The sequence below is a fragment of the Bubalus bubalis genome, chromosome 11 (genome assembly GCF_019923935.1).
Source record: "Bubalus bubalis isolate 160015118507 breed Murrah chromosome 11, NDDB_SH_1, whole genome shotgun sequence".
In the NCBI taxonomy this organism is placed as follows: domain Eukaryota; kingdom Metazoa; phylum Chordata; class Mammalia; order Artiodactyla; family Bovidae; genus Bubalus; species Bubalus bubalis.
In genome coordinates, this window is record NC_059167.1 from 95,006,219 (window position 1) to 95,031,839 (window position 25,621).

General features: G+C 44.4%; 1 protein-coding gene and 1 long non-coding RNA gene across 2 annotated transcripts in view; one reads left to right on the plus strand and one right to left on the minus strand.

Annotated features, from left to right (window-relative positions):
- The window catches only part of IQGAP2 (IQ motif containing GTPase activating protein 2), a 306,733-nt gene that overhangs the window by 165,743 nt on the left and 115,369 nt on the right, over positions 1 to 25,621 (minus strand). The window lies entirely within an intron of this gene.
- Positions 22,011 to 23,087, plus strand: LOC123328250. The gene is made up of 3 exons (XR_006543075.2): positions 22,011 to 22,120; positions 22,507 to 22,601; positions 22,955 to 23,087. It is a non-coding gene; the product is annotated as an uncharacterized LOC123328250 (long non-coding RNA).

Below are 25,621 nucleotides of genomic sequence, written 5' to 3' on the forward strand. Positions count from 1 at the left end.
CCTTTTCTAAAACAAGCCAGTTCAGATCTTCATAGACTCTGCTGCTATCATACAAGATGAAGGTGAACACCTTCTTTGGGGCTGGCTGAAGAGGCTGCTCGCCCTTTCAGACGTGTCTATGGGGTGCAGCTGTGCCCTCGACTGTGGGCTCCCAAAAATCTGGCTTCAGACCTGGTTCTACAATTTGTTGTGATCACCTTTGTGTGCAACCATCTCCCTGGGCCGCAGTTTCTTCTTTTCAAAAACTGGGTACAACTCCAGCTGCCCCACTGAGATGTCATGAGAACTAAAACAGATACCATCTGTGAAGTGAGTGGTGGTGGTGCTTAGTCCTTCAGCCGTGTCCGACTCTTTGGGACTCCATGGACTGTAGCCCACCCGGCTCCTCTGTCCATGGAATTCTCCAGGCACGAATACTGGAGTGGATTACCATTTCCTCCTCCAGGGAATCTTCCCGACCCAGGGATTGAACCCAAGTCTCTGATGCCTCCTGCATTTAGCAGGTGGGTTCTTTACCATCTGAGCCACCAGGAAAGCCAGATCTGTGGCGTCACCTGGTAGAAAATAGGTGTTCAAGAAACAAATGTTGGCCAAAAGGAAGAAAAAGGAGGTAGGCAGGTGAGCATCAATTTAGTGTAATGTTCCAAAGGATCCTAGATACCACATGTTCTCCGAGCTGCATCCTGAACACCTGAGCAGCCTGGCTGCACCTACCTGAACATGTAAGACACAGAGTCCTCTGGATGGAGGCGGCTGGGGCCCTCAACCAGCCTGCAGCAAAACCAGAGATCAAAGTGCCGTGGAGAACTGAACTCAAAAACTGGACTCTGCCACCTGGCTTCGTCAGAACTTGCTACAGGTGAGATGAAGCTGGCGTGGTCATTTGCTCCCAACGCCACCCAAAGATCAAAAGTGAACACCCTGGCTTATCCATTGGGGATACTGCAAAGAAATCAGATGAAATGTGGTCTGAGCAGTCAGCCAAAGATAAACAGCTGCATGAACAGAAAAGCGGCTAAGCTAAAGAAATAAGGAAAAGGATATTGCTGCGTACTGCGCCAAGGGCAAGAGCAAACTGGGAGAGAAGTGCCCTGGCAGGCCAGTGGGCTCCAAGAAAAAGAATGAACTGCAAGAGGAAGATGAATGTGAGGAGGAAGATGAGAAATAAATGGCTATCCTGTAATGATGTGTATGTGGAGTCTGCCTGTGTGCTCAGACAATTGTTTTGCTAAGAACACGGATTCAAGTGCAGCTCAGTATTAGCTTCAGTATAAAAACTGTACAGGTTTTTGTATAGCTGGTATGATCCTTTTAGAGAAAATACTTTTTAAAAATTCAGGTTGTAGCTTTTTGAGGGGTTACTACATACAGTTAGATTTTAAAGCTTCTGATGTTGAATGTTTCTAAATATGTCATGGTTTCTTTAATTTCTTGACTTGTCTATGGCAGCAAAGCAAACTCTTAGAAATTAGTATTGATAGCAAATTTTGAGTTTTCTAGAATGAGAATGTTACAATTTTGCTTTTTTTTTTTAATCTTGTAATAAAATTATGTATATTTAAAAAAAAAAAACCTTCCATTCTGCAAGATGACCATGAGCTGGGAGCAGAGGAAAAGTAAAGAAGAAAGTACCAGAAGGACGCAGCAGCAGTTTCTTGGCAAGTCTACCCTCATCGGAGGCTTCCGCACAAATTTTGGCCAATGTAACAGACTAAAGACTTGATGAAGCAGATTCTCCTTCCTGGGCTTGGCTGCATTGCGCACATGATCTAACCACAAAATAATCACTGTTCTTGCACTTTTAAACATTTTTTTGTCCCAACGTAGGCAGGAAAATGAAAGCAACTAGCTTAATAAGATCATTGTAAACTTAGCTAATTTACCACGCTTTTTACAGCCTTTTTCTACTTCCTAGCCAAATATTCAATATTCAGCTTTCACCAAGAGAACTGCATAGCTAAAGCCAAGCCCAATTTCAAAATATAAGACACAAAATTGGCCAAAATGGTATACAGTATGGATTTCCTTCATTTTCTGATTCCCTTTAAACTATAAGTATCTTGTGATCAAAGTGAACCCTTTTCTGGCAATGGGGAATAAGATACAGTTATAAAGGCTGGTTCTTGTAGAGTCTAAAAGAGTGGCTCTTAGTATCCCAGTACAGCATGAGAAGACACTCATGGTAAGTTTAACTGTAAGAAACCGCATTTCATGACCACATCAAGAGCCTCTTCCTTCCCTGGCCCAGCCCTTATTGATTTCCCCCTCCCCCCACTACCAGCTGAACCAAGGAAGCGACGAATGGGGACTCACTAGATGCCATCAATCATCGTCACCAGAGGAAAATGAAAAGAATCCAACATATGTTTTCGCAAATGCTCCCTCTCTCTACTCCCACTGCTCCTCCTCCTCACTGGGACACAATCTTTATGAGCAGCCAGTCACTTGTTCACAGGCCTCCAATGGAAATGGATAAGGAGCAGTTGGTAGAAGCTTCCAAGGCATCCCTGTTTCTCCTGTGTGTGTCTGTATTTCCAGTTCATGCACTCCCGGGGAGACAGAAGCAGGGCTTCATACCAACTGGCTACAGACAACCCCGACCACAGAGAGCGGGATGACCGATGATGGTCGCAGCAAGACTGCACCCCATGCCAGGAGGGATGGTAGGATAGAAAGAATGTGCAATACAGGTAGCAGATGGCACTCTCCTCAACACGTTCTCAAGTCAGGGAACCCAGAGTTCCTTATTTCTCTGCTGACCACGATGGCACTTAAGAAATCAATTCCTATGGCAACAGCTCTAAGTAAGATACTCTGAAAATAAAAGGATGTTTTAAATGAAGGACAGACACTTGCATTCATTCCTGGGCATAAAGTGAGAGGCAGAGCGTGGTAACTTGTGTCCTAAGTCGCAGGACAATCACGTTGCCAATTTTTCTCTTTGATGCCATAACCCCCTATAGCACATCTATCATGGCTAAATAATATAAGAGAACAGAAGCAACAATAAAAGACCAGCTGTATACATGAAGATATTCATTGCAATGATAATAAAAAATACACAACTAAAAAACATTTCATGAAAAAGATCGTGAAGTTCTGGTATATAATACAGGTGAAATACATAGCAAGTAAAATTTATTATGACAACCTAGCAAGAGGGAGAGATGTTGCTGTAAACTGAACCATGCAATGATACAAACATAATGTGCTTTTTGTTATAATGATGTCAGGAGTGTCTACATAGGAAAACTTTAGAAAATCAATACACTAGGTCGGTGGAATTTTAAGGTTCCTTAATTTTTCTTGAAATTCTTATAATAAAAATTAAGACAAAAGAAAAATCAGGGTAAAAGTCAGCACAAACTTTTTCAAACCTCAGTTATGCTGCAACAAACTGGAAGGACATTTACCGGACAAGGATGGAACTTTCAGAGCCCAGGGGGAAAAAACGACAACGGAAGTACACAGACACAGCATCTGCATTTATTAAAACTAGGTATGTACCCGACGCGACACATTGTAAGACTACAAACAGGCCTAAATGATGCACTTGATACATATTTGAATGGTTGCCTATGGCAGGGAGGGGACAGGGTAAAAAAGGAAGGAACTCTGAGGTCCGGCACAAGCCAGGGGCCACCCTGTGACCAATCACCCTGCAGAATGTGACTGGCTCAACCTGCGCACCCGAGGTCCTCAGGCAGAGCCAGTCATAGTTTGGGACAAAATGCTATGATTTCAGGCCACTAGGCATTTCCTCTCCAGGATGAGTCCCATGCTCTGAAATGGTGGTTGCTTTATATGGAAGCCCTGCTTTTCCACTCCAGGTTCTAATTTTCCTTCTACTTAAAACAAGATGAAAAGACTGTAGGAAAACATCATTACTGAAGACGATTTAATCATGTTGCCAATTTGTGCACATAATTTTGTTGCCAAATCGGATAACAATTGTGTAGTGACATATGTGTGTATCATTATAAATGTAGTAATATAACCATTTATAACTACTCGAAATGATCTGGTGTAGACTACAAAAGAAACCAGCAAAAGCGGCTGCATCTGAAAAGGAGAACCAAGTAGAAAAAGGATATAATTTTCACTGCATACTCTCTTTTTGGATCTTTAAAATTTTGCATTGTTCATGTCTTTTCTTTATGTATTAGATGGTTCCTTCTGACTGTCTGATTTTAGGATTACATTAGATTTTAGGAGTATATTAGAAATGCTAGTCCTCTGTGATATAAATTTTCTAGTATTTTTGTCTTTTATATTTGCACTATAAATATTGCAAAATATTTATATTTTGTCTTTAATTTGACCAAATAAAAAATTCAAAGCACCTACTTAAGCACGCACTTATTCTGTACATCTAATATTACAAAATCAGCTGGTGGAGACAATGCCACAATTATACCAGAACCAGTAAGAAGCCAGCCCAGCTCTCTAAGCTTGATCCCAGCTTCCCACCCCAGGTTCCCAGTGCCAGATACCTTGCCTCCCAAATGCTGGTGACCCAGCTAAACCAGAAGCAGCTCGGCAGAGGGCAGACTTGCCTGCGGTGCTCACTGTACTTCCTTGATTTTATATGTATGTTAATAATTGATTCGAGTCCGGCCACCCAGAATATCTTGCCAGGACTGAAGGCAGCTGGGGACTGCCGTCTCTCACATTGTCCCCACCCTTAAGTCTCTACAGTTCTTGGCTCGGACCAGTACTGATGCTTCTGTGATCCAAAGGCATGGCTGGGGGCTCCAGAATCCCCACGCCTCAACAAACAAGGCATGTTATAAAGTTGTTTCAACTAAGGTTCTTTTCTTAGAAGCCAGTGTCTTTCCAGCCCGCTAGCTAGCTCCTGAGTCAGAACAGCACCTACCGGGGGTGCAGTGGCCTGTGAAGCAGGAAGTGTGCGTGGGGGGGTTCTGCCAGGCCAGCCCCACTGTGGACCTGCTAGAAAGCAGAGCCTGCAGGAACCATCTCTACAGCATGTTCTGGAGCTGAGTACCCTAAGTGCCATCCGCAGTGAACTCTCTGCTAAGAAAACCGCTGAGATGTGTAAGAGTTTCCAGACACATAATTAAGTGCCGTTTCGCTCAACTAACAATTTCATCATTGTTCTCTATTGAAATTGACATCCGAAATAGAGACAACTTTTTTTTTTCTATGGCAAAGTTCCCTTTTGCGGGGGTTTGGGGAATGCAAGTCCACAGGAATAATAGGCAGTCTTGTCCCACTCACCTTGGGGAAAAAGAAACAGACAAGTGGAGCTTTTAGGGGGAAAGGGCAAGAAGGAGCCAGAAAATGAACTTCTATGTAGTAAGAAAATCAAAACGCAAACTCTATAGCTGAGTATTATGTCCAGGTAGGAAAAAGTAGACAGGGGAAGAGTGATGGACACAAAAAGAAACTGGCAGAAAGGCAGGAGATGCACACACCATGGTCTCCCCTCTATAGGAAGCACAAACCATCGGGACCAACAACGTTTCCAGCTCAGTCGGCTGGACAGGCGGCCAAGAGAGTTTCAGAGGAGGAACTCAAGAGAGTGGAGGCTGGGAGGCAAGTCAGCCTGAGGCCCCCAGACACATTCTTCTTCTACCACCACGACGTTCACTGAGATGTTTCACCTTCAGTGAAGTCATTAGGGACCACACAGAGAGGCTGAAAACCACAGAGTGAGTCACGCGAAGGGCTGGGAACGGGAGCTGGTTATAAGAGAACACTATTACACCCTGGCGTTCTTAGGTTTCAGGAAACGTGGCTTGACCGACAGGAGAGAGAGTCAGCTCTGTGCAGTCACAAGCCGTGCAGCGAGGGTGTTCTGGGGCTGGCTCGGGTTTCACGAGGCCTCCACCTCAGGGCTGCACCTTCCAGCCCTGATTATCTGGGAGACACAGGCCCTGAAGCTGGCCGTTAGCATCTTCACCATCTAATGTCTGCGGACAATGCTAACTGTGTTTCCAGACCACGGGCAGGAACTACGCTTATGTCTTCAGCCATAATTCTAGCACATCACAGAATACTGCCATACACTCGTAGAAATCGAGCCCCTGCACAGGTGAAAAGTGGATTTCCAAGTATGATCCCCAAGAACAACAGGCGGGAACTCCGAATGAGGGGTCAACACACGGAAGAAGAGCACGTACGTGCCTTCTGCCCACACAGGAACACAATTTTGAAGGGCTGCAGTTAAGAGGAAGCACTCAAATGGAAAGTGACAGTGAACCAATAGGGACGGATCTGTTGGCAGGACCTATCCCTGCGGGGCTTGAGGCATGCAAGGCTAGATGACAAGGAGATTGCTGAACTTCCTCGGAGAGAAAGCATCAGTGAAGGTATTAAGTAGCCAGGCAGAGCAGAAGTGTTAGTCACTTCTAATCACCTAAATTATTAACATAAACTGGAAGAAATCCAGACTAGCTTTAGCCTCAGAAAATGCACTCTAGCAGGGCTGGCAAACAGATGCCTGCAGGCACGAGGCAGGTCCGGCCGAGGGGGAGCGGTGGGCTGCGGGGAGCTGGGGCCGGTCCAGGTCTTTGTGGGAACTTGGACCGCAGGCGCCCCACCTGCAGGATTTCCTTAGAAGTGGGAAATTCAGGTTTTTATGAGCTCCTGATTTTTAAATGCTCAGAACTAATTAAAAAAGAAATCCTGCATGTCTAATGAAACACATCTTAAACTTTTATAACATCTCGAAGGGAAGTGAAAATATGCCCTGTGAGTATGTTTTCAGATGGGTGAAGGCTGGGCATGAATTTGTAGGGTTAATAACTGCTCTTTCTCTGCATGGTCTTGCAAAGTAGAACTTAAAAAAAAAAAAAGTAAAGAAAAAGGCAAGGCACTATTTATATAATGATTAAATTTATGGTAAAAATACACTAGAAGTCGGGACATTAGGGAAATGCAAATTGAAACCACAATGCTATATCACCACACCCTTTAGGGTGGCATTGAAAAAAAAAAAAAAAAACCACACAGAAAATAACGAATATCGGTGAAGATGTAGATAAACTGAAACCCTCAATTATTACTGGTGGGAATATAAAATGGTGCAGCCACTGTGGAAACCAGTTCTGGGGGTTCTCAAAAAGTTAAACAGAATTATACATGATCCAACAATTCCACTTTTGGATGTATACCCCTGAGGAATGGAAAACAGGGACTTAAACAGATAGATACTTGTATACCAATGTTCACAGCAGCACCCTCACAACAGCTGAAAGATAGAAACAACTCAAGTGTCCATCAACAAATGTGTAAATAAAATGCGGTTTATCCATACAACGGATTATTATGCATCCTTAAAAATACAATTCTGATATAAGCCACAACTTGGATGAACCACCTTAAAGACACTCTTCTAAAGTGCAATAAACCAGACCGAAAAAGAGGGCAAATCCTGTGTCCTTCCACTGACAGGAGGTACCTGGAATCCTCACAGTCACACACACAGAAAGAGGATTGGTGGCTTCCGGGCTGGGGCAGAGCAGGACTGGGGAGTTCACGTTTAACGGGGAGGGTTCAGGACTGCGAGATTAAACAGTGCTGGAGGCGGGAGGCAGTGAGGTGGTCCAACACTGTAAACGGACTAATGCCACTGAACTGTTCATTTAAGCTTGGTTAAAATGGTCAATTTTCTGTCATATATATTACCACATTAAAATTTAAAAAATTAGAAAATTTTAAAAATTAAAAATTAAAAAAAAAAAGAAAGAATAATAGGAATATCCATAGAGAAGACAGTCCAAAGGAGGGGCTTTTGTTACTTGCTGGCTTTCTAAGCAAACAGTACAGGAACAAGCATCTCCCCACCTCCCTCGACCACCAACCCCTTGGCTCTCACAGCCCGGCCATGGCCCCACGGAAGCGCCGTGACTATCAGAGTCTCGTTGCTCCTTGGAAACCTTCGACAGGGCCATTGCATCCGGCTGTACAGGTGGCATGCCAAGGAAAGGATCCCAGCCCGGGGGGCCAGCCTGGCCAGGCCTCTGTCTGGGAGAGGGCACGCCTTTCCCTCTGCACAGAGGCACTGCAGGCTAGAGGAGGCCCTGCTCTTCCCCACCCTAGAATCGCTCTTCTCTTCTAACTCCCTGTTTCTGGGCCTGACACCCCCTCCTCTCAAGGACCCCAGATGGAGCCTGCAGCGTCACTTCCTGTTCTCCTTCTGATAAGCTATGGGCTTCCACCAGCTCTGGGCTCTGTCTTTCCATCTCTCCACTCCCACTTGGCCTATTCAGGCCCCTTGACCTCTGACCTCCATACCTCCAGCCCCCGCCCCCCGACCCGCTGGACAACCCAGTGTCCTATGCTGCCAGGCTGATTTTCCCCAGATAGGGCTCGCCGCTCACTCACACATCTTTCTCCTGTGTGCTGAAAAAATAATCAGGGAAGGAGCTTACTAGCCCCTACTGTCAGTTCTACTATTTAAAGGGAGATGGTCAGTTGATGGTGACTGTCTCTTGGTTAAATGAGTGTGAAGTAACAGCAGCAACAGTTCAAATCATCTCTCCAGCAGAACACACCTTTACATATCCCAGTTGCTATCAAGCAGTCAGGAGACTGAAGCGGAAGCAAATTTGAAGAAACCTGAACTTCCTATCCCTGCTACGTCGCTTCAGTCATGTCCCTAGAGCTAATTAAAATGATGCGTTGCTTGGTTCTGGATGCTCGAAAGTCCAAAACCAGGGCGCCAGCATGGCCGGTGCGGATCTTCTTCCCGTGTCCTCCCACGGTAGAAGGAGCCAGGGAACTCGGTGAGGTCTCTTTGTAACAACACTCATCCCCTGTTCGTGAGGGCTCTGCTCTCAAAAATCAGTATTCTCCCAAATCCATCTCCTAATACCATCACCTCAGCCTTAGGACATCCACATGTGAATTGTGGAAACATTCACACCATAGCCATGTCCATGGAGACCCTGGCCACACCCTTCTCTACATCTCAGAGCCTCCACAGGCACGAGGGAGCATCAACCTGCTTCTGTAGGAACATGCACGGGAAAAACATCCCAGCACTAAATGGCAGGTGTTTACAGAGAGGGAACATTCCAGTACAAAGATACAGTTGAGTGGGATTTCCCCTTTATTCTTAGAATTACAGGCAAGGCCTACAGCTGGGGACAATGGGGTGAAGTAGCCTACTTTTTGTTGTTCAGTCGCTAAGTCATGCTTGACTCTTTGCTACCCCACGGACTGCAGCACACCAGGCTCCCCTGTCCTTCAATAACTCCTGGAGTTTGCTCAGATTCACATCCACTGAGTTGGTGATGCTATCTAACATCTCATCCTCTGCCACCCTCTTCTCCTTTTGTTCACTGATTCCTAAGATGTTGGTGTTCACTCTTGCCATCTGCTTGACCACATCCAATTTACCTTGACTCATGGACCCAGCATTCCGGGTTCCTATGCAATACTGTTCTTTATAGAATTGGACCTTACTTTCACCACCAAACACAATCACAACTGAGCACCATTTCCTCTTTGGCCCTGAAGGAAAGAATGGCTGCTTCATTCTTTCTGGAGCTATTAGGAATTGCCTCTGCTTTCCCCCAGTAGCATGCTGGATGCCTTCTGATCTGGGGGCTCATCTCCCAGTGTCGTATCTTTTTGCCTTTTCATACTGTTCATGGGGCTCTCGCAGCAAGAATACTAGAGTGGTTTGCCATTTCTTCTTCCACTGGACCACCTCTTGTCAGAACTCTCTACTGTGACCCGTCCATCTTAGTGGCCCTGCATGGTACATTGCTTCACTGAGTTATGCAAGCCTTCGTCATGACAAAGCTGTGATCCATGAAAGGGGTACCCTACGTAGAAAGCCATGACCACGTACATACAGACACTGTCCCCTACTGCTTAGCAAGAGGTCACAAGACCAGTCCTACTGGCTGACCACAGCCCTTCCCTCCACCCAGCCCCCAAGGAAAGGGAGAGTAATTGAAGGGGATCGCATGTTCCTAGTGCAAGCTCAACAAGAGGATGGGAGGGTTCTAAGAGAATCTCCAGGAGAGACTGAGGTCCCTGCGAGAAGGGGAACCACGCAGCCTGCTCCTCGTTGGGCTGAGCTGCAGAAGAGCCCACAGACTCACCCGGGACTGGTGCTGCAGCAGAATGCAGTATGTTAGGGAGTTGGGAGAACTTGGCATCCATAATCTGGATTGAGGGGATACCTAGAAACACAGACTGGCACAGAGATTTTGGAAGACGGGAGGCCCACTGTAGGAACCCCGTGCAAAGAGAGATTAAAGGGATCCAGGTACAGTACACCAGGAAGGAAGGTGGGAATATGCCCTTTCCATTCCAGTTCTTTAGTCCTTAGTGGGTGAGGACCCTCATGTATACTCCACTGCAGGAGTGCTGAGGTTAGCAGGGTGGCAGCCCTAGGGAGCAGAACACTCGACCCCAGGCAGCTAGTTTCTGATGGGGGGGTCCCTGGCAATGACAACAGGAGAGCCTGCACCCTCCGGACGGGCCTGTGCAGAGGAGGCAGGGGGAAGCTAAGCCCAGCAGCGAGAGAGCCCCACTCGATCCACGCAGTGGCTCCCCGCAGCAGAATGAGCCAGAGGGACACACCATCTTCACAGCTAGCAGACCCCTGCTCCTGCGTCCTGTCACACGGGGAGAAGCTGGAGACCGGCAGAGAGCAGACAGGAGGTGAGGCGGTTTCCCAGGACTAAGGAATGCCGGCAGGAGCCCAGTGTATCAGCCGGGCGCGGGCATGGGGGATTTGACTGAGCGGGGTGCAAGCAGCGCCTGCAGAGAGTGAGAGCACAGTGAGGCTCCCGAAGACTCCAGCCACACTCATGGAGGGTAAAACACACAAACGAGGAGTTCCCGCTAAACACACTGTGTGCAGTTGAAAACCTGTAGAGCAGGACGGCACTCCTACTGTGGGAGCCAGCGCGGGCTCCTCGCCATCACTGCCCGAACAATGGGCTTCAGCTAAAGGCCTCTGCCCATCCCCAGAGCCCGAGGGAAAGAAGGGCACGGCACTCAGCCTTACCCCTTCTCCTAGGTGTTGTCCTGGGTGACTGAACATGTGTGCTCCCATCACTGTGTGGCAGGCAGCATGCCAGGGGCTTTACCCAAGAGCTCTGCCAGGTGTGGGGTGACCCCTGCATTACACAGGTTGTTCCATCAGTGGTCCAAGCGATGGGACCAGGATTCGAACTAAGCCTGATGCTCATGCTGGTTCTCCCCATGGCACCAAAGCACTAAAAGGCATGAAATGAACCACCAAACGGAGAGCTATGAATGTCCCGCTGGCAGCAGCTCCTTGGCAGTTTAAAAGGCAAACATTTTAATTTACATTTTTGAATCTATAAAATCTGATGTTGTGATAGGTTATTATAAACATAAAAACTAAGTCAATATGTCCACCCCCTCCCTACTAATGCTCACAAAGGAACGCCAGTACTGGACAAGTGCAGTCTGACCTTTAGTGGAAAGACAAAAGCACTATTGAAAAAAGAGAAAAAAACTAGTTCTGAACAGAATGCACCAGAATTCAAACTTGCCAAGCTGTCTGCACTTTGGAATTCTGCAGTGTTCAATGTCAACTGTTTAGAACTGGCCTTGTGGGGCTGAGAAAATGTATTAATATTACCCTTAAGACCCACCGCTACAGGCAGCATTTTAGATGGCCCCGAAGCCCCTGGAAACCACTACTGTACATTACTTAGAAAAGGCCTTTATTAACCTTTTAACAGCATTAACCTGAGGACTTACGGGAACCAAATTATCTCAGCAGCCAATCTCCTTGCTGGTTGAATCACTAAGCAAATATCAGGGCTGTGAGTCATTGAAAACTGCTGAAGGAGACTCAGCTTAAGCATAGTCAGTATAAGCTCTTTTTCCTAGAAATGTTAGCTACGCTTCAAAGGTATTCAAACTTTGCCCTCAAGTTATCTCCAGTACAGACTCAGCACGTCAATGTAATACAAATGAAAATGACAGGCTCCAATTTCAGAATATCTCAAATTATCACGTTCCACAGCCACTATTCTTCCTTCTGTGACATTGGCAAGTTAAAATATATATTAAATATATTATACATATATAAATATATATACACACACAAATATATGCATTATGCTTTCAGTTTTCATAGTCCAAGAACTTTGAAAATTTGATACCTCTAATGAAAAGCTTAGCTAGTTTTTCAAACCATTTTCTAAAGGTATATAATAAATGAAGAAGGATCCTAACATTTAAAATGGATGTTAGAAACGGTATCCCACAGATTCCTAATGGGAAAAAATTAAAACAATCCCACGATTTGACAGAAAAATTTTTTGCCCAAGCCAGTGGTCCCCAAAACTATTCAAAAGAAAGCCAGTTAAATGCATACATACTGGTAAGGAATAGTTCTAAGGAACAGATTTAAAGTTAGCATTTTTCACTCTTCTTAGCTATGTCTTTATCAACCACAGTGAATAAAAATAATACCACCATCTTTCCTACTGATCTCATCTAGTCATAATACTTACCCGTTTGTCTTTCAACACTCTCTGCAATTGACCAGTCACCACGGCTTAGGATAACAAGGACTTTGAGCTGCACAAGCTGCCTCTCTGCCTGTACTGCAGGAATCACCAGCCTCTTACTGGAACAGGCCAAGAGAAGCTTCTTGGGCACTGACTGAAGCCTTACTGTCTCACAGACCCAGGGCAGTCAGAAGACAAGGCCCCACATTCGGTTTAACACTCTCCTGTCACCGTTTTGAAATTCTTACTTTTTGAAGGAGGGGTCCATACAGCCATTCTGCATGGGACTCTGCCAGCCAAGGAACTCATCCTGCACAGATCTGATTTCTTTCTTTCTTTCTTTTTTAAATGGCACTGAGCTTTGAAGAAAAAAAAAAAATTTTTTTTTTTTTTTTTGCCTTTTTTCAAATAGTGTACTTGTAGCTTACAGGCTTTTATTCTATTTTCAAAAACAAAGATGTCAATATTTTTCTACTCCCAAATCCAATTAGGGTAAAGTATTCAAGTATCCTTGCCCTGGATCACTGCACAAGGTTCCTAAACTGCTTTTTTTTTCCTTCCTGGATCCATTCTTGCCTACCACCACTCTGTCTCCGGGCAGTCAAAGTTCTTGTCTAATACGAGCCTGATCTTGTCACTCTGCCGCAAACCCTTCAGTGGCATCCACTGCCTTGACTTCCAGGCCCAAAGCCTCCATGTGGCCACAAGGCCCTGAGCCCCAGCCTCTGACTACTGCTTGGCCTCACCCTACTCCTTGCCTCTGGGGCCTTTTTTCAACTTCTAGCATGTTCCATCCTCCATTCCCTCTCCTAACCTTTGCACCTGCCATCCATCCTCTCTGCTCTAAGGTCAAATATTTCAATCTCTCTATGTCCAAGGATTTAGATAAAACCAGGGAAAAATTCTGGATTCTAACCAACGAGCGTTACTGTCTTTGATACTGGGAAAGAAACACAAAACACAAAACCTAAGTAAATACGCTTTTCACTCACACTGTACCTTGGACCACTTTCTCAGTGCTGAGGATAATGAGCCTCAATCTAACTATGAAACCTGGAACAATGATGGGGAGATCTAGGGAACGTTAGTTCTTTTTTTCTTTTTTAAAATAATTAATTTTTAAATTGGAGTATAATTGTTTTACAATGCTGTGTTAGTTTTTGTTGTACAACAAAGTGAATCAGCTATATGATGATATAATATACGCGTACATTAGAATGGCCAAGATTCAGAATGTTGACAATAACAAATGGTAGCAAAAGTGTCTCTCATTCGTTCCTGGGAATGCACAATGGTACAGCCTCTTTGGTAGACAATTTGGTCATTTCTTACAAAGCTAAACATACTTTTACCATACAATCAGCAATTGCCCCCCTCTGGTATGTACCAGAGGAGCTGAAAACTTAGGGCCACATGAAAACCTACATACAGATATTTATAGCAGCTTTATTCATCATTGCTAAAACTCAGAAGCAACCAAGGTGTCCTCCAGGAGGCCAATGGATTAACAGTCTGTGGTACATCCAGACAATGGAATATTCCGGTCAGTTGAGTTCAGTCCCTCAGTAATGTCTGACTCTTTGAGACCCCATGGACTGCAGCATGCCAGGCCTCCCTGACATCATCAGCTCCCAGAGTTTACCCAAAGTCATGTCCATCAAGTCGGTGATGCCATCCAACCATCTCATCCTCTGTCGTCCCCTTCTCCTCCTGCCCTCAATCCCTCCCAGCATCAGGGTCTTTTCAAATGAGTCAGCTCTTCCCATCAGGTGACCAAAGAATTGGAGTTTCAGCTTCAGCATCAGTCCTTCCAATGAATATTCAGGACCGATTTCCCTTAGTTGGAAATGATTTCCCTGGTTGGATCTCCTTGCAATCCAAGGGATTCTCAAGAGTCTTCTCCAATGCCACAGTTCAAAAGCATCAATTCTTCAATGCTCAGCTTTCTTTACGGTCCATCTCTCACATCCATACATGACTACTGGAAAAACCATAGCTTCGTCTATGTGGACCTTTGTTGACAAAGTAATATCTCTGCTTTTTGATATGCTGTCTAGGTTGAAGCAGGAAATGGCAACCCACTCCAGTATTCTTGCCTGGAAAATCCCATGGACTGAGGAACCTGGTAGGCTACAGTCCATGGGGTCGCAAAGAATCGGAAACAACTGAGTGACTTCACTTCACTTTAGGTTGGTCATAACTTTTCTTCCAAGAAGCAAGCGTTTTTTAATTTCATGGCTACAGTCACCATATGCAGTGATTTTGGAGCCCCCCAAAAATAAAAGTTTGCCACTGTTTCCCCATCTATTTGCCATGAAGTGATGGGACCAGATGCCATGATCTTAGTTTCCTGAATGTTGAGCTTTAAGCCAACTTTTTCACTCTCCTCTTTCACTTTCATCAAGAGGCTTTTGAGTTCCTCTTCACTTTCTGCCATAAGGGTGGTGTCATCTGCATATCTGAGGTTATTGATATTTCTCCTGGCAATCTTGATTCCAGCTTGTGCTTCTTCCAGTCCAGTGTTTCTCATGATGTACTCTGCATATAAGTTAAATAAGCAGGGTGACAATATACAGCCTTGATGTACTCCTTTTCCTATTTGGAACCAGTCTGTTGTTCCATGTCCAGTTCTAACTGTTGCTTCCTGACCTGTATTCAGGTTTCTGAAGAGGCAGGTCAGGTGGTCTGGTAGTCCCATCTCTTTCAGAATTTTCCACAGTTTGTTGTAATCCACATAGTCAAAGGCTCTGGCATAATCAATAAAGCAGAAATAGATGTTTTTCTGGAACTCTCTTGCTTTTTCCATGATCCAACAGATGTTGGCAATTTGATCTCTGGTTCCTCTGCCTTTTCTAAAACCAGCTTAAACACCTGGAAGTTCATGGTTCACATATTATTGAAGTCTGGCTTGGAGAATTTTGAGCATTGCTTTGCTAGTGTGTGAGATGAGCGCAATTGTGTGGTAGTTTGAGCATTCTTTGGCATTGCATTTCTCTGGGATTGGAATGAAAACAGACCTTTTCCGGTCCCGTGGCCACTTCTGAGTTTTCCAAATTTACTGGCATATTGAGTGGAATGGCATATTATTCAGTGCTAAAAAGACGTGAGTCTTAAGCCACGAGAAGGCCTGCTGTTGCTGTTTAGTTGCTCAGTCGTGTCCGACTCTTTGCGACCCCATGGACTGTAGCCCACCAGGCTCCTCTGTCTATAGGATTCTCCAGGCAGGACCACTGGAGTGGGTTGCCATTTCCTTTTCCATGAGAAGGCATAGACGAACCTTAAATTCATAGTACAAAGTGAAAAGAAACTAACCTGAAAATGCTACGTATTGCATGTTTCTAACCATATGATATTCTGGAAAAGGCAAAACTATGGAGACAGTAAAATGACTGGTGGTTGCCAGGGGCTGGGGGTAGGAGCGAAGGGAGGCACGAATGGGTCGAGCACAGAGGATTGTTAAAGGCAGTGACACCACTCGGTATGAGGCTCTGATAGGAGCATCCCCGTACCAAAATAATGGATACAGGTCATCATATACTTGGCCAAGTCCATACAAGGTGCAACACCAAGAACGGAGTGTAGCTAAACTGCAGACTTTGGGTGGTTATGAAGGAGTCAGTGAATGTTCACAAACTGTAACAAGTGTTTCATGCTGGGGGGTAGCTGTTGATAACAAAGGAATCGGCGTGTCTGTGGGAGCAGGGAGAACACGGGAAATCTCTGCCTTCCGCTCAGTTTTGCCATGAACATGACACTGTTCCAAAAAAATAAAGTCATAGTTTTTTTAAAAAGGTATTAATGGAGATGAATGAGAGGCTCACTTAGAAGAGAATATCTAATATACCTTCTTCAAAGCAGCTTAACTATTTAGACTTGATAAAAGATCCACACAGAATATGTTTAAGTAAAAAATTGCCCTTGCTTAGAAGGAAATGGACAGTGGTGAACAAGGTCCCTGCGATGGTTTTCTCGTGAGCACCCAGAGATGGTGAGATTTCAGTCTGTCTCTAGTTAAATGCCCTGACAGGACACTAATCTCGGGATCGTGGGTGTGCACTGCTACAAGGAACTTTTCCAGAACAGCAGTATCTTCTGGACAGAGAAGCCACCTAATCGTGCTCTGCAGGATGTTTAGCAAGAATCTGTCATTCTCGCTCAGGCCCAACATCTTTAACGAGTTTTTTGAATGCTCTTAACCCAATGGCCATGGAACATGCTGCTGGCTTTTCACAAAAAGAGTACTGAGGGAACTGGCTCTCCATTTGGGGGAAAAAATTGTTACAGTCCTACTGTTCACAAAAATATTCCAGATGGATTAAGGCTCTAACATTAAAAAATTTCAACTATGAAAGCATTAGAAGGATATATATCTTCAAGGTTTATAACCTTGAAGAAGGAAGGCCTTCTTAAGCCAGACACAACAGCAGCAGCAAAGGTCTTAGGGAGGAAAATTATTTATGGTGCCTTTAATGTACTCCAATTTCCCAAACTTAAAAGACAAGGCCAGGCTTAGAGAAAATGTCTGCCACATAACAAAGGATTAGTATTCCGAAAATACAAAGAATAACCAACCAATTTTTTTTAAAAAAGATACGCTTTTTAATTGAGCAAAGGATTTTAAGAAGCAACTCATGGACAGAAAAGAATAACAAAAAGGCCCAAGAGCTGCTTAGTAAAGAAAAAGATTAAAATAGTGAGCTAAGTTTTTTTCTTTATGAGATCGTCAAAAACATAGAAAGCAAGCTTACAGTTACCAAAGTGGAAAGTGGGGGAATGAATTAGGAGTTTGGGAATAGAGACACACTACTAAATATAAAATAAATAACAAAGACCTACTGTATAGCACCAGAAACTACATTCAATATCTTATAATAACCTATAATGAAAAGAATCTGAAAAATATATGTACATATATGTGTGTGTGTGTATATATCTGAACCACTTTTCTGTAGACCTGAAACTAACAACTATAAATCAACTATACTTCAATTTTTTAAAAAGTTTAAAAAATATTCTCAAAAAATTTAAAGGTCAACTTAATAAAGTGTTGCCTAGTGTGTGACGTGTACCCGAGACCTCACTGGTGAGCAATCTGACGGTGTCGCATCACACAACCACTTCAGTCTAATGACTGCCCTTGTCTCTAGGAAAGAGCTGAATCCGTGTGATTAGGACACTGCACTGGAAGTTTTGACTCTAACACCAGACACCAGCAATATCGGACATCACCGTGCGGCATCCACCAGTACCCCCTGGAAAATGCGCCACAGCGAGACACCAGAAAAACTGACGTGAGTGTCTCTACCATAGCGAGGGCCTGGAGATAGTCTGAGAGGATTTCTTTGGAAAGAGCTGCTCTGAGACCACCGCCCACCCCGGTCTCACTCACACTCACTCACTCACACACACACACACACACACACACACATCCCTCTGTGCATTGGGGCAAGGATGGGACTTTCACCTTCTGGCCTCACAGAGGGGTTTTCAACAAGACCAGCTGGCGAGTTTCAGAGAAGTCATCTGTCCACAGTGAGGGGGCACGTGAGCTGCTGTCTGCCTCCTTCCCTGGGCACCTGGGCCACGAGAGGAGGGGGGCTGACGGTTCTTGTGGCCAGCGAGGGAAAGAAAGTTCTGCCAGCATTAGGATGGCTCATCCTCTCAGTCTGCCAGAGCAGAAGGGTAGGCATTCTCATGGGCCAAAGTACAGGCAAGAATGAGCCCATTGGGAGCTTGTCTTCAGTTCAGACCTCTAGGTCTGTCTAGAGCGGCAACCTGACCTCAGGAGGCAGAACTGGCTCCCAGGGGCCAGGAGGAAGTAAGGGACAGGCCCCGAGGGGCACCCCCGAGAGTCGGCTTTAACTCCCCACTGGGCCTAGACAATGGTGGCCCTTGCATCACACAAAGACGCTCCTGTCCCCTTGGCCATCTTCCCACCCCCATTCCCAGGAGATGTGGCAAAAGAAGTTGCTCATCAGTGTTCTTCAAGACCTTTAAAGGAAAAAAAAAAAGCAACTTTCATTACAATCCACATGGATTTAGTACATAAAGAAATGCTTTATGAACAATTATGTATGTAAACGCGTACAAAATAGTTTAGAAAACAAAAAAACAGTCCCATTAATAACAATGGGACTTCCCTGGGGTCAGTGGTTAAGAGTCCATGCTGCCAATTCAGGGGCCTGGGTTCGATCCCTGGTCGGGGAGCTAGATCCTGCATGCCACCACTAAAGATCCTGCATGCCACAACTAAGAACTGGCACAGCCAAATAAATAAATAAAATAAATAAGTATTTGAAAAAATAGATAGCAATGGTTACCCCTGGGGAAGGAAGTAGTACTGGGCAGGGGGCAATGTCAAATGGAAAGTTTGATTTATCCCTATTATTTTAAAAGACAAGAACATGTTCATATATTTCTTGAATAATTAAATGCATTTTTAAAAAAGACACCGTTCCCCATAAATGAAGTCCATCTGTCAGTCTTAATCTACTAACCTTGGGTCAGCAACAGTTCTAGTCATCAGGAAACAAGTGCACTTCTGAGCTCTTTGTAAATGTCCAAATGCCATTCTTTGGCTTTCTCTGCCACAGGCTCCCACTCGAGTGAATTCTGCACCTGGGGTTTGCACGCCAACTGTGGACCTCAAACTCGGATTCTTCTCAAAGCGGACAAGAGCCACAGCTCGTTACTTTGTTTTCTTAATTTTAAGAACTCCTTTTTGTGCTTTCCTTTGGCAGTGAGAATAGGAAGAAACAGGACTTCATCAGAGAAACTAAGAAAACTAAGATGTATATCCAGAAATAAACCAACACTGGAGAATGAAGAACCCCAAAGTGGTGAACGAAAAAGAAAACTAGGAGAACTTGAAGTTGTTAAGGTAAAGGGTGCTCCAGTGTGGGGAGTGTGTGTGTGTGCGTGTGCAAATACACATATTTGTGTACATACACAATTTGTTTGGAAATAGGAGAAACCGAGTACTAAATGACAGCCTGTGAAATCTGACAAAAACAGTATTTTGGTTATAGACCAAATATCTTTGCAAAGTTGATAATCACTTTGAAGAAACCAGGTGAGAAACTCATCAGCTTTGACAACAACTTTTGAAAATGAATGAATGATCAGTCGCCAAGAAAACAGTGAATGAAGTAACCATTCACTCTACTGCAAACCTATAGCAGCCTGTATTCTGTACCATTTCTCTCCTAAACCTACATTATATGTTATATGCTGGAAATGGATGTATCACAGCCTGTGGGGCAAGGATATTTTTCATATTTTCAAACAGGTGGAAAACTTTGAACAAACAGCAATATTTCATGATATTTAGTTTATATGAAAATCAAATGTGTGTCCATAAATAAAGTTTGGTTGGAACCCTGCTGCATGCATTGGTTTTCGTATTGTCTGTAAGTGCTTTCATGCTACCGGGCGGAGTTGAGTCATTTCAACAGAGACCCAGTGGCCTCAAAATCCTCCGACCCTTCACTGAAAAGGTATGCAGCCTCTGCCCCGGACCAAGTGAGCTCTCCGTCCTCCCATGTGCCCTAGGCAAACGTCATGACCGACAGTTGCTAAGGACTACCATCCAGCTCCTTTCATGTTTGAGTGATTATCAGTTGCTCAGAGATGGCAAACTCTTCTATACTAGCCCATCAGTTAGTGTGCATTCAACCAGATTTCCCCAAGCTCACGCCACTTCAAAACACCCCTTGACATCGTCTGTGGGACAAAGACGCTCCTAATAAATACACAGCTCTCAGCTCATCAAAATACTCATCAATGTTAAAAGGACAATCAGCAGTTACCTTAGGAATTAATCCCCCACAGCATCTACTGGTTTAGAGTATTATGAATTTCATATTAAATGATACTTTAAAAATTAGCATTTTATACCTATACATATTACTCTGTATTATTCTGTATACTGTACAGTCCCATGTAAAAATTATTAAGTTAATTTAGTTTGAAAACTAGTTATCTGCAGCAACCCTTATTCATTTGTAAATTGTCAGCCAAATTAGCTTCGGGAACAACAAAATAAAGAAACTAATCAGACATCAGTCATACGTGGCTTTTAAGATTCTGATTTCCCCTTAGTATCACTCAATACTCCCACCTGCCATCTCGAAATGGTCCTCTTCCTGTTCTGAGAAGCCTGCATTCTTTCAGCTCAGTGATACCATTCATCTGGTCCTTGCATATCACTGGGTCACATCCCTAGTTACATCTTGGGCAATTCTGTTCCCTAGACTCTTGAAGGTTCTTCTACTTGTGTCTAAATTACCTTCCCTTTGCTTCTCCAGCAAATCAAATCTGACCTTGAGAATGTCACTGTCCAGTTTTCACTCCCAAGTCTGCAGATCAGGCCTTCAATTTTTAAAAGCAAAGAATCTTCTATAGAAGACAGGAAAATGAAGAGCAAAACCATGGCACAGTATCCCTTGAGTCTAGAGAGCGTAAGCCAGGGTCTCAGAGTTGCTTCAAACACGTTATCCTGGCCATCCACAACCCTACAACAACCTTCTGGAAACCTTGCCCCAAGGAGAAGAATGTGCCGAGCAGCTGACAGACACTCCAGCTGCCCAGAAGATAGGAGTCTCACTGTGAATGAATGGGCGATCATTAACTTGGGCTTGATTTTTTTTTTTTTTTTTTTTTTTTTTTAACTTTAGTGAAGTTTTTATTTTTATTTATTTTTTTTTTTATTTTATTTTTAAACTTTACATAACTGTATTAGATTTGCCAAATATCAAAATGAATCCGCCACAGGTTTACATGTGTTCCCCATCCTGAACCCTCCTCCCTCCTCCCTCCCCATTCCATCCCTCTGGGTCGTCCCAGATGGTAACAATAACCCTATGTACGAGACAGCAAAAGAGACACCGATGTATAGAACAGTCTTGGGCTTGATTTTTATGAATCAGTTCCCTGAGCCTGGATCAATGCGAAATACAGTAGGGAAAAACTGAGTTTCTGGTTCTGCAAAACAGATACACCTAATGCTGGTGACCACATCAAGGCTCCGTCGCCTCCTACAGAATGTCTGACTTGCTGCATCTTTTGTCTGTTTCTAAATACTTTGTGAACGCTTACTGTGTGCTGGTGAGTTGCTAGGAATTGTTATACATAAAGTAAGTAAAGCAGAGTCCACTCTGTTGAGGAGCGTTAACTTGCAGGGAAAACAAACCGTAAGTGAAAAAACTCAAGACCAATGTAACACCAAATCTACCAAATAATCCCAACGTGTGGGAGAAGCAGTGAGAGAAGGATACAAGGATGCTGGTGAAGGATGTGAGCCAAGATCTCATGCTCCAGGCAGGAAGAAGAAAAACAGAACCAAGTCTGGGAGAATGGACAGAATTTGGCTGAGAGAGAATCCCCCAAGTGAAAGCATAGGATAGAACAAGGGATACCTGACAATTAAAAAAACAAAAACCACATTTTGAGGCCAGTGATCCACACTAGTGATCAGAGAACGAGGTGACTTAAGATAAAAGGGCTTCACCTGAGGCCAGTGAACCCGAGACTTGATAGGGAAGCAAACAGAAGGTTTTTAAACAAGAGAATGACATTATGGAAGCAGCCTTTAAGGAATACACTATCTTCCTTCTGACGAGGAGGAAAAACCATGAGACGAGGAGGTGAGTTAGCAAGCTGCTAGATGATAAAGCACGAGCTTAGGTACCCTGAAGTGTAGAGTAACACGAGACAAGAGTAAAACACTGCAAGCAGCCAAGATGTGACCTGTGGTGAATACAGATAAGCTACTTCCTTCCTTCCCTTGCCCATAATGCTAACTACCCATAGGAAGCCAGAAAACCAGTCAATAACAATAAATGACCACCACAATGGCCAATGCACAGAAGCCTCCTAGGGTTCTATTTATACCTTCAGAGGCTATCATGAAAATTAGGGTGTTTGGCTTGGTGATTTAATAAATTACTCTATGTTGAAAATTAGTAGCCTATGGACAATACATTTGCCAATTGCCCCTAAACTGCACACCTTGTGTTTCTCATCACCCCAGGTAAAGCTGACAGCATTTGCTGTTTCTACCCCACTCCTGCTTCTGCATCAGGAAGGTCACAGACGAGCCGGAGAGGTGGACTGTGGGTGCCCAGGGTGAGCAGGGTCCGCGGCGGGGTGGGGAGGGCTTCAGGTCCCCTGGCTCTCCTGATCCCAGCCGCCCCCAGGAGGCAGGATGCGCCCATGAGACAAGCAAGAGCCCACCTTCTCAGAGCTGTTGAGACATTGTCTCTGTCTGTTCCCATTAACAGCTTCCTTCTGCCAGGGCGAAGCTCTCCCCTCTTATCTGGCTTGAGTTACTGCCAGTTTGTTTTCATAAAGATCACTATCTTGGCCAGACACTGGGAAATAAGGGAGATGACGAATCTGGTTTTGATGAAAAGGAGAATTTAAATGGGGTGTTAGTATTACCCAAGGGACAGGAAAACTCAAACGGCCTTGCCCCACAGACCTCACGCCTCACTCGAAGGGAGGGATCAAACACTACAGTCTCCTGCCTTCAAAGCCATCAGAGAAAATGGATGCTTACGCGGTGTGGTGCACACGCCAGCTTGCGGCTGCCAGCGAAGCTACTCACCTGTGTGCCCTGGAAGCACATTTGCTTAAGAAAACAGTCATTCAGAACCGGCATCCCACCATTCTGAGCTCCCCCTCAAGTCAAGTAATAAAGCTAGACCATATCTTATGAATGAAAAGTTTAAGTCACTCAGTCGTGTCCTACTCTTTGCGACCCCATGGACTATATAGTCCATGGAATTCTCCAGGCCAGAATACCAGAGTGGGTAGCTGCTCCCTTCTCCAGATCTTCCCAACCCAGGGATCAAACCCAGGTCTCCCGCATTGCAGATGGATTCTTTACTAGCTGAGCCACAAGGGAAGCCCAAGAATACTGGGGTGGGTAGCCTATCCCTTCTCCAGCGGATCTTCCCAACCCAAGAATCGAACCGGAGTCTCCTGCATTGCAGGTGGATTCTTTACCAACTGAGCTATCAGAGAAGCCCTTATGCATAAAACCAGAATATAATAGTGTGACCAGACTGGGGGGCTCTGTAGGTGTAGAGTGTGTGACCCAAGAATGTGATAGACACTCCCCTTTCTAGAAGCAGCCAAGACATGCTCGTATCCTCAGGAGATTAATCATGAGGGGACCCACTGGTGCCCAAATGGGCTGGGAGGCAAGGGTGGGTGTGTGTGGGTGTGTGTGTGGGTGTGTGTGCTTGGTTGCTCTTTGTCTGACTCTTTGCGACCCCATGAACTGTAGCCTGCCAGGCTCTTCTGTCCATGGGATTTCCCAGGCAAGAATACCAGAGTGGGTTGCTGTTCCCTCCTCCCAGGGATCTTCTAAATCCAGGGATCGAATCCGAGTCTCCTGCATCTCCTGCAATGCAGGCGGATTCTTTTACTGCTGAGCCACCGGAAGGGAAGCCCTGGGAGGCAAGACTACTTCTAGTTGAAATCTTTACAACCAGCCCAAAGCCATCTCTTTGCAAGGAAAGGCTTCAGATTACAAGGCAAGGAGGATATTTCCTATTCAGATCCTTCTCACATATTTTATAATGCTTTCTCTCCCTCACATTATACCATAACCCACCCCTTAAGGTTCAAGAACCCTTAAGGAAAACTAAAGGTAAAAGGAGTCTTTTGTTCTCTATAAAATCTGGTCTCCAGCGTTCTTCCCTAGTGGAAAGTCTGCCTTAGTCTGTCAGCAGATGCAGTAAGTTCATAATACAACTGCTAAAAGAAAGCCAGTTAGAGGAAGCAACATGCTTCAAGTCACCCTGTTTCCACAAGGAACTGGGCTAGTCAGGCTCTTCTGAAACCTTCCAGTAACTCAAAGTAGGTACATCCACCCTTTATAGATGAGGAAACACACCGTATAAGGTGAACTTGGTCAAGGTCACATGGCCAGTAAATGGCCAAATTAATATCTAAGCCAAGTCCCTCTCATCAGGAGGACTTTAACCTGAGATTCACAGGCTTCTCTCTAGAGACTGGGACAGGAAAATAATTACATTTCACTTTGTGTCCACTTCCACTTGAAATTTAATATTTTCCTTCAGTTATGAATTATGGACTGCTCTGTTGGTTCAGATGGTGAAGAATCTGCCTGCAATGCAGGAGACCTGGGTTCAATCCCTGGGTTGGGAAGATCCCCTGGAAAAGGGAATGGCTACCCACTCCAGTATTCTTGCCTGGAGAATTCCACAGAGAAGCCTGGCGGGCCCCAGTCCATGGGGTTACAAAGAGTTGGACACCACTGAGTGACTAAAACTTTTCAATTATGAATAAAAGCAACCCACCACAATAGTTGCTGGCAGAACCTGACTTTGTCACCAATAAATATATTTTCCATACAGTTGCTGTCAATTAAAAAATGTTATTTATGCTCATAACTTAAAAATTACACTGGTCATTAGACCCTAGAGTTTTTTTATACATTAGTAAAGAAGCACATACTAGCCTATCACACATTTCTTTTCTCAGATATTTTCATAACTGCTTTTCAATACAGTTGGCTTCCTTTGCAGTCCTATGCGTCTTATGTAAAACAATTATGATAGGAGTTCCATAGACTTTGATAGACTTCTCTGACTGCTAAAGGAGCTCCTGGCAGACAGAAACCCCAAGAACCCCTTCTCTTACCCCAGAGCCTATATCTCTCTTAATTTTCCTACCCAGCCTGCCTCACATGCTTTTCTTCTCTGATTCTCTCCTTTCCCAGACTATCTTAAAATGCTCACCACCACCCCGTATCACACATAGAATTCTTTTAAAAAATCTTTCATTGAAGATTCCACCAGTAAATCAACTAAGACACTGTCTGCTATTAAGGAGTACGTATACTTATAAATTTTCATGGCTCCAAAGTTTTAGTCTCAAATCAACTTTAAGTATGATGGGCCAAAAGCCAACGCATCATTCATCTGCCATGAAGAATGACACATGTATCAGAAATCCTAGAACTGCCTAACAATTGCCTGCTAGCACGAAACCATTTCCATTAGCAAACAATGAAACAATTGGTTAAAACAAAGAAAAAAAAAGGCAGTCTTATGAAACAACAGTAAACGAATCCAGAGATGGCTGTTAGACTGCCGCCAAGATTCTCTGAGGAT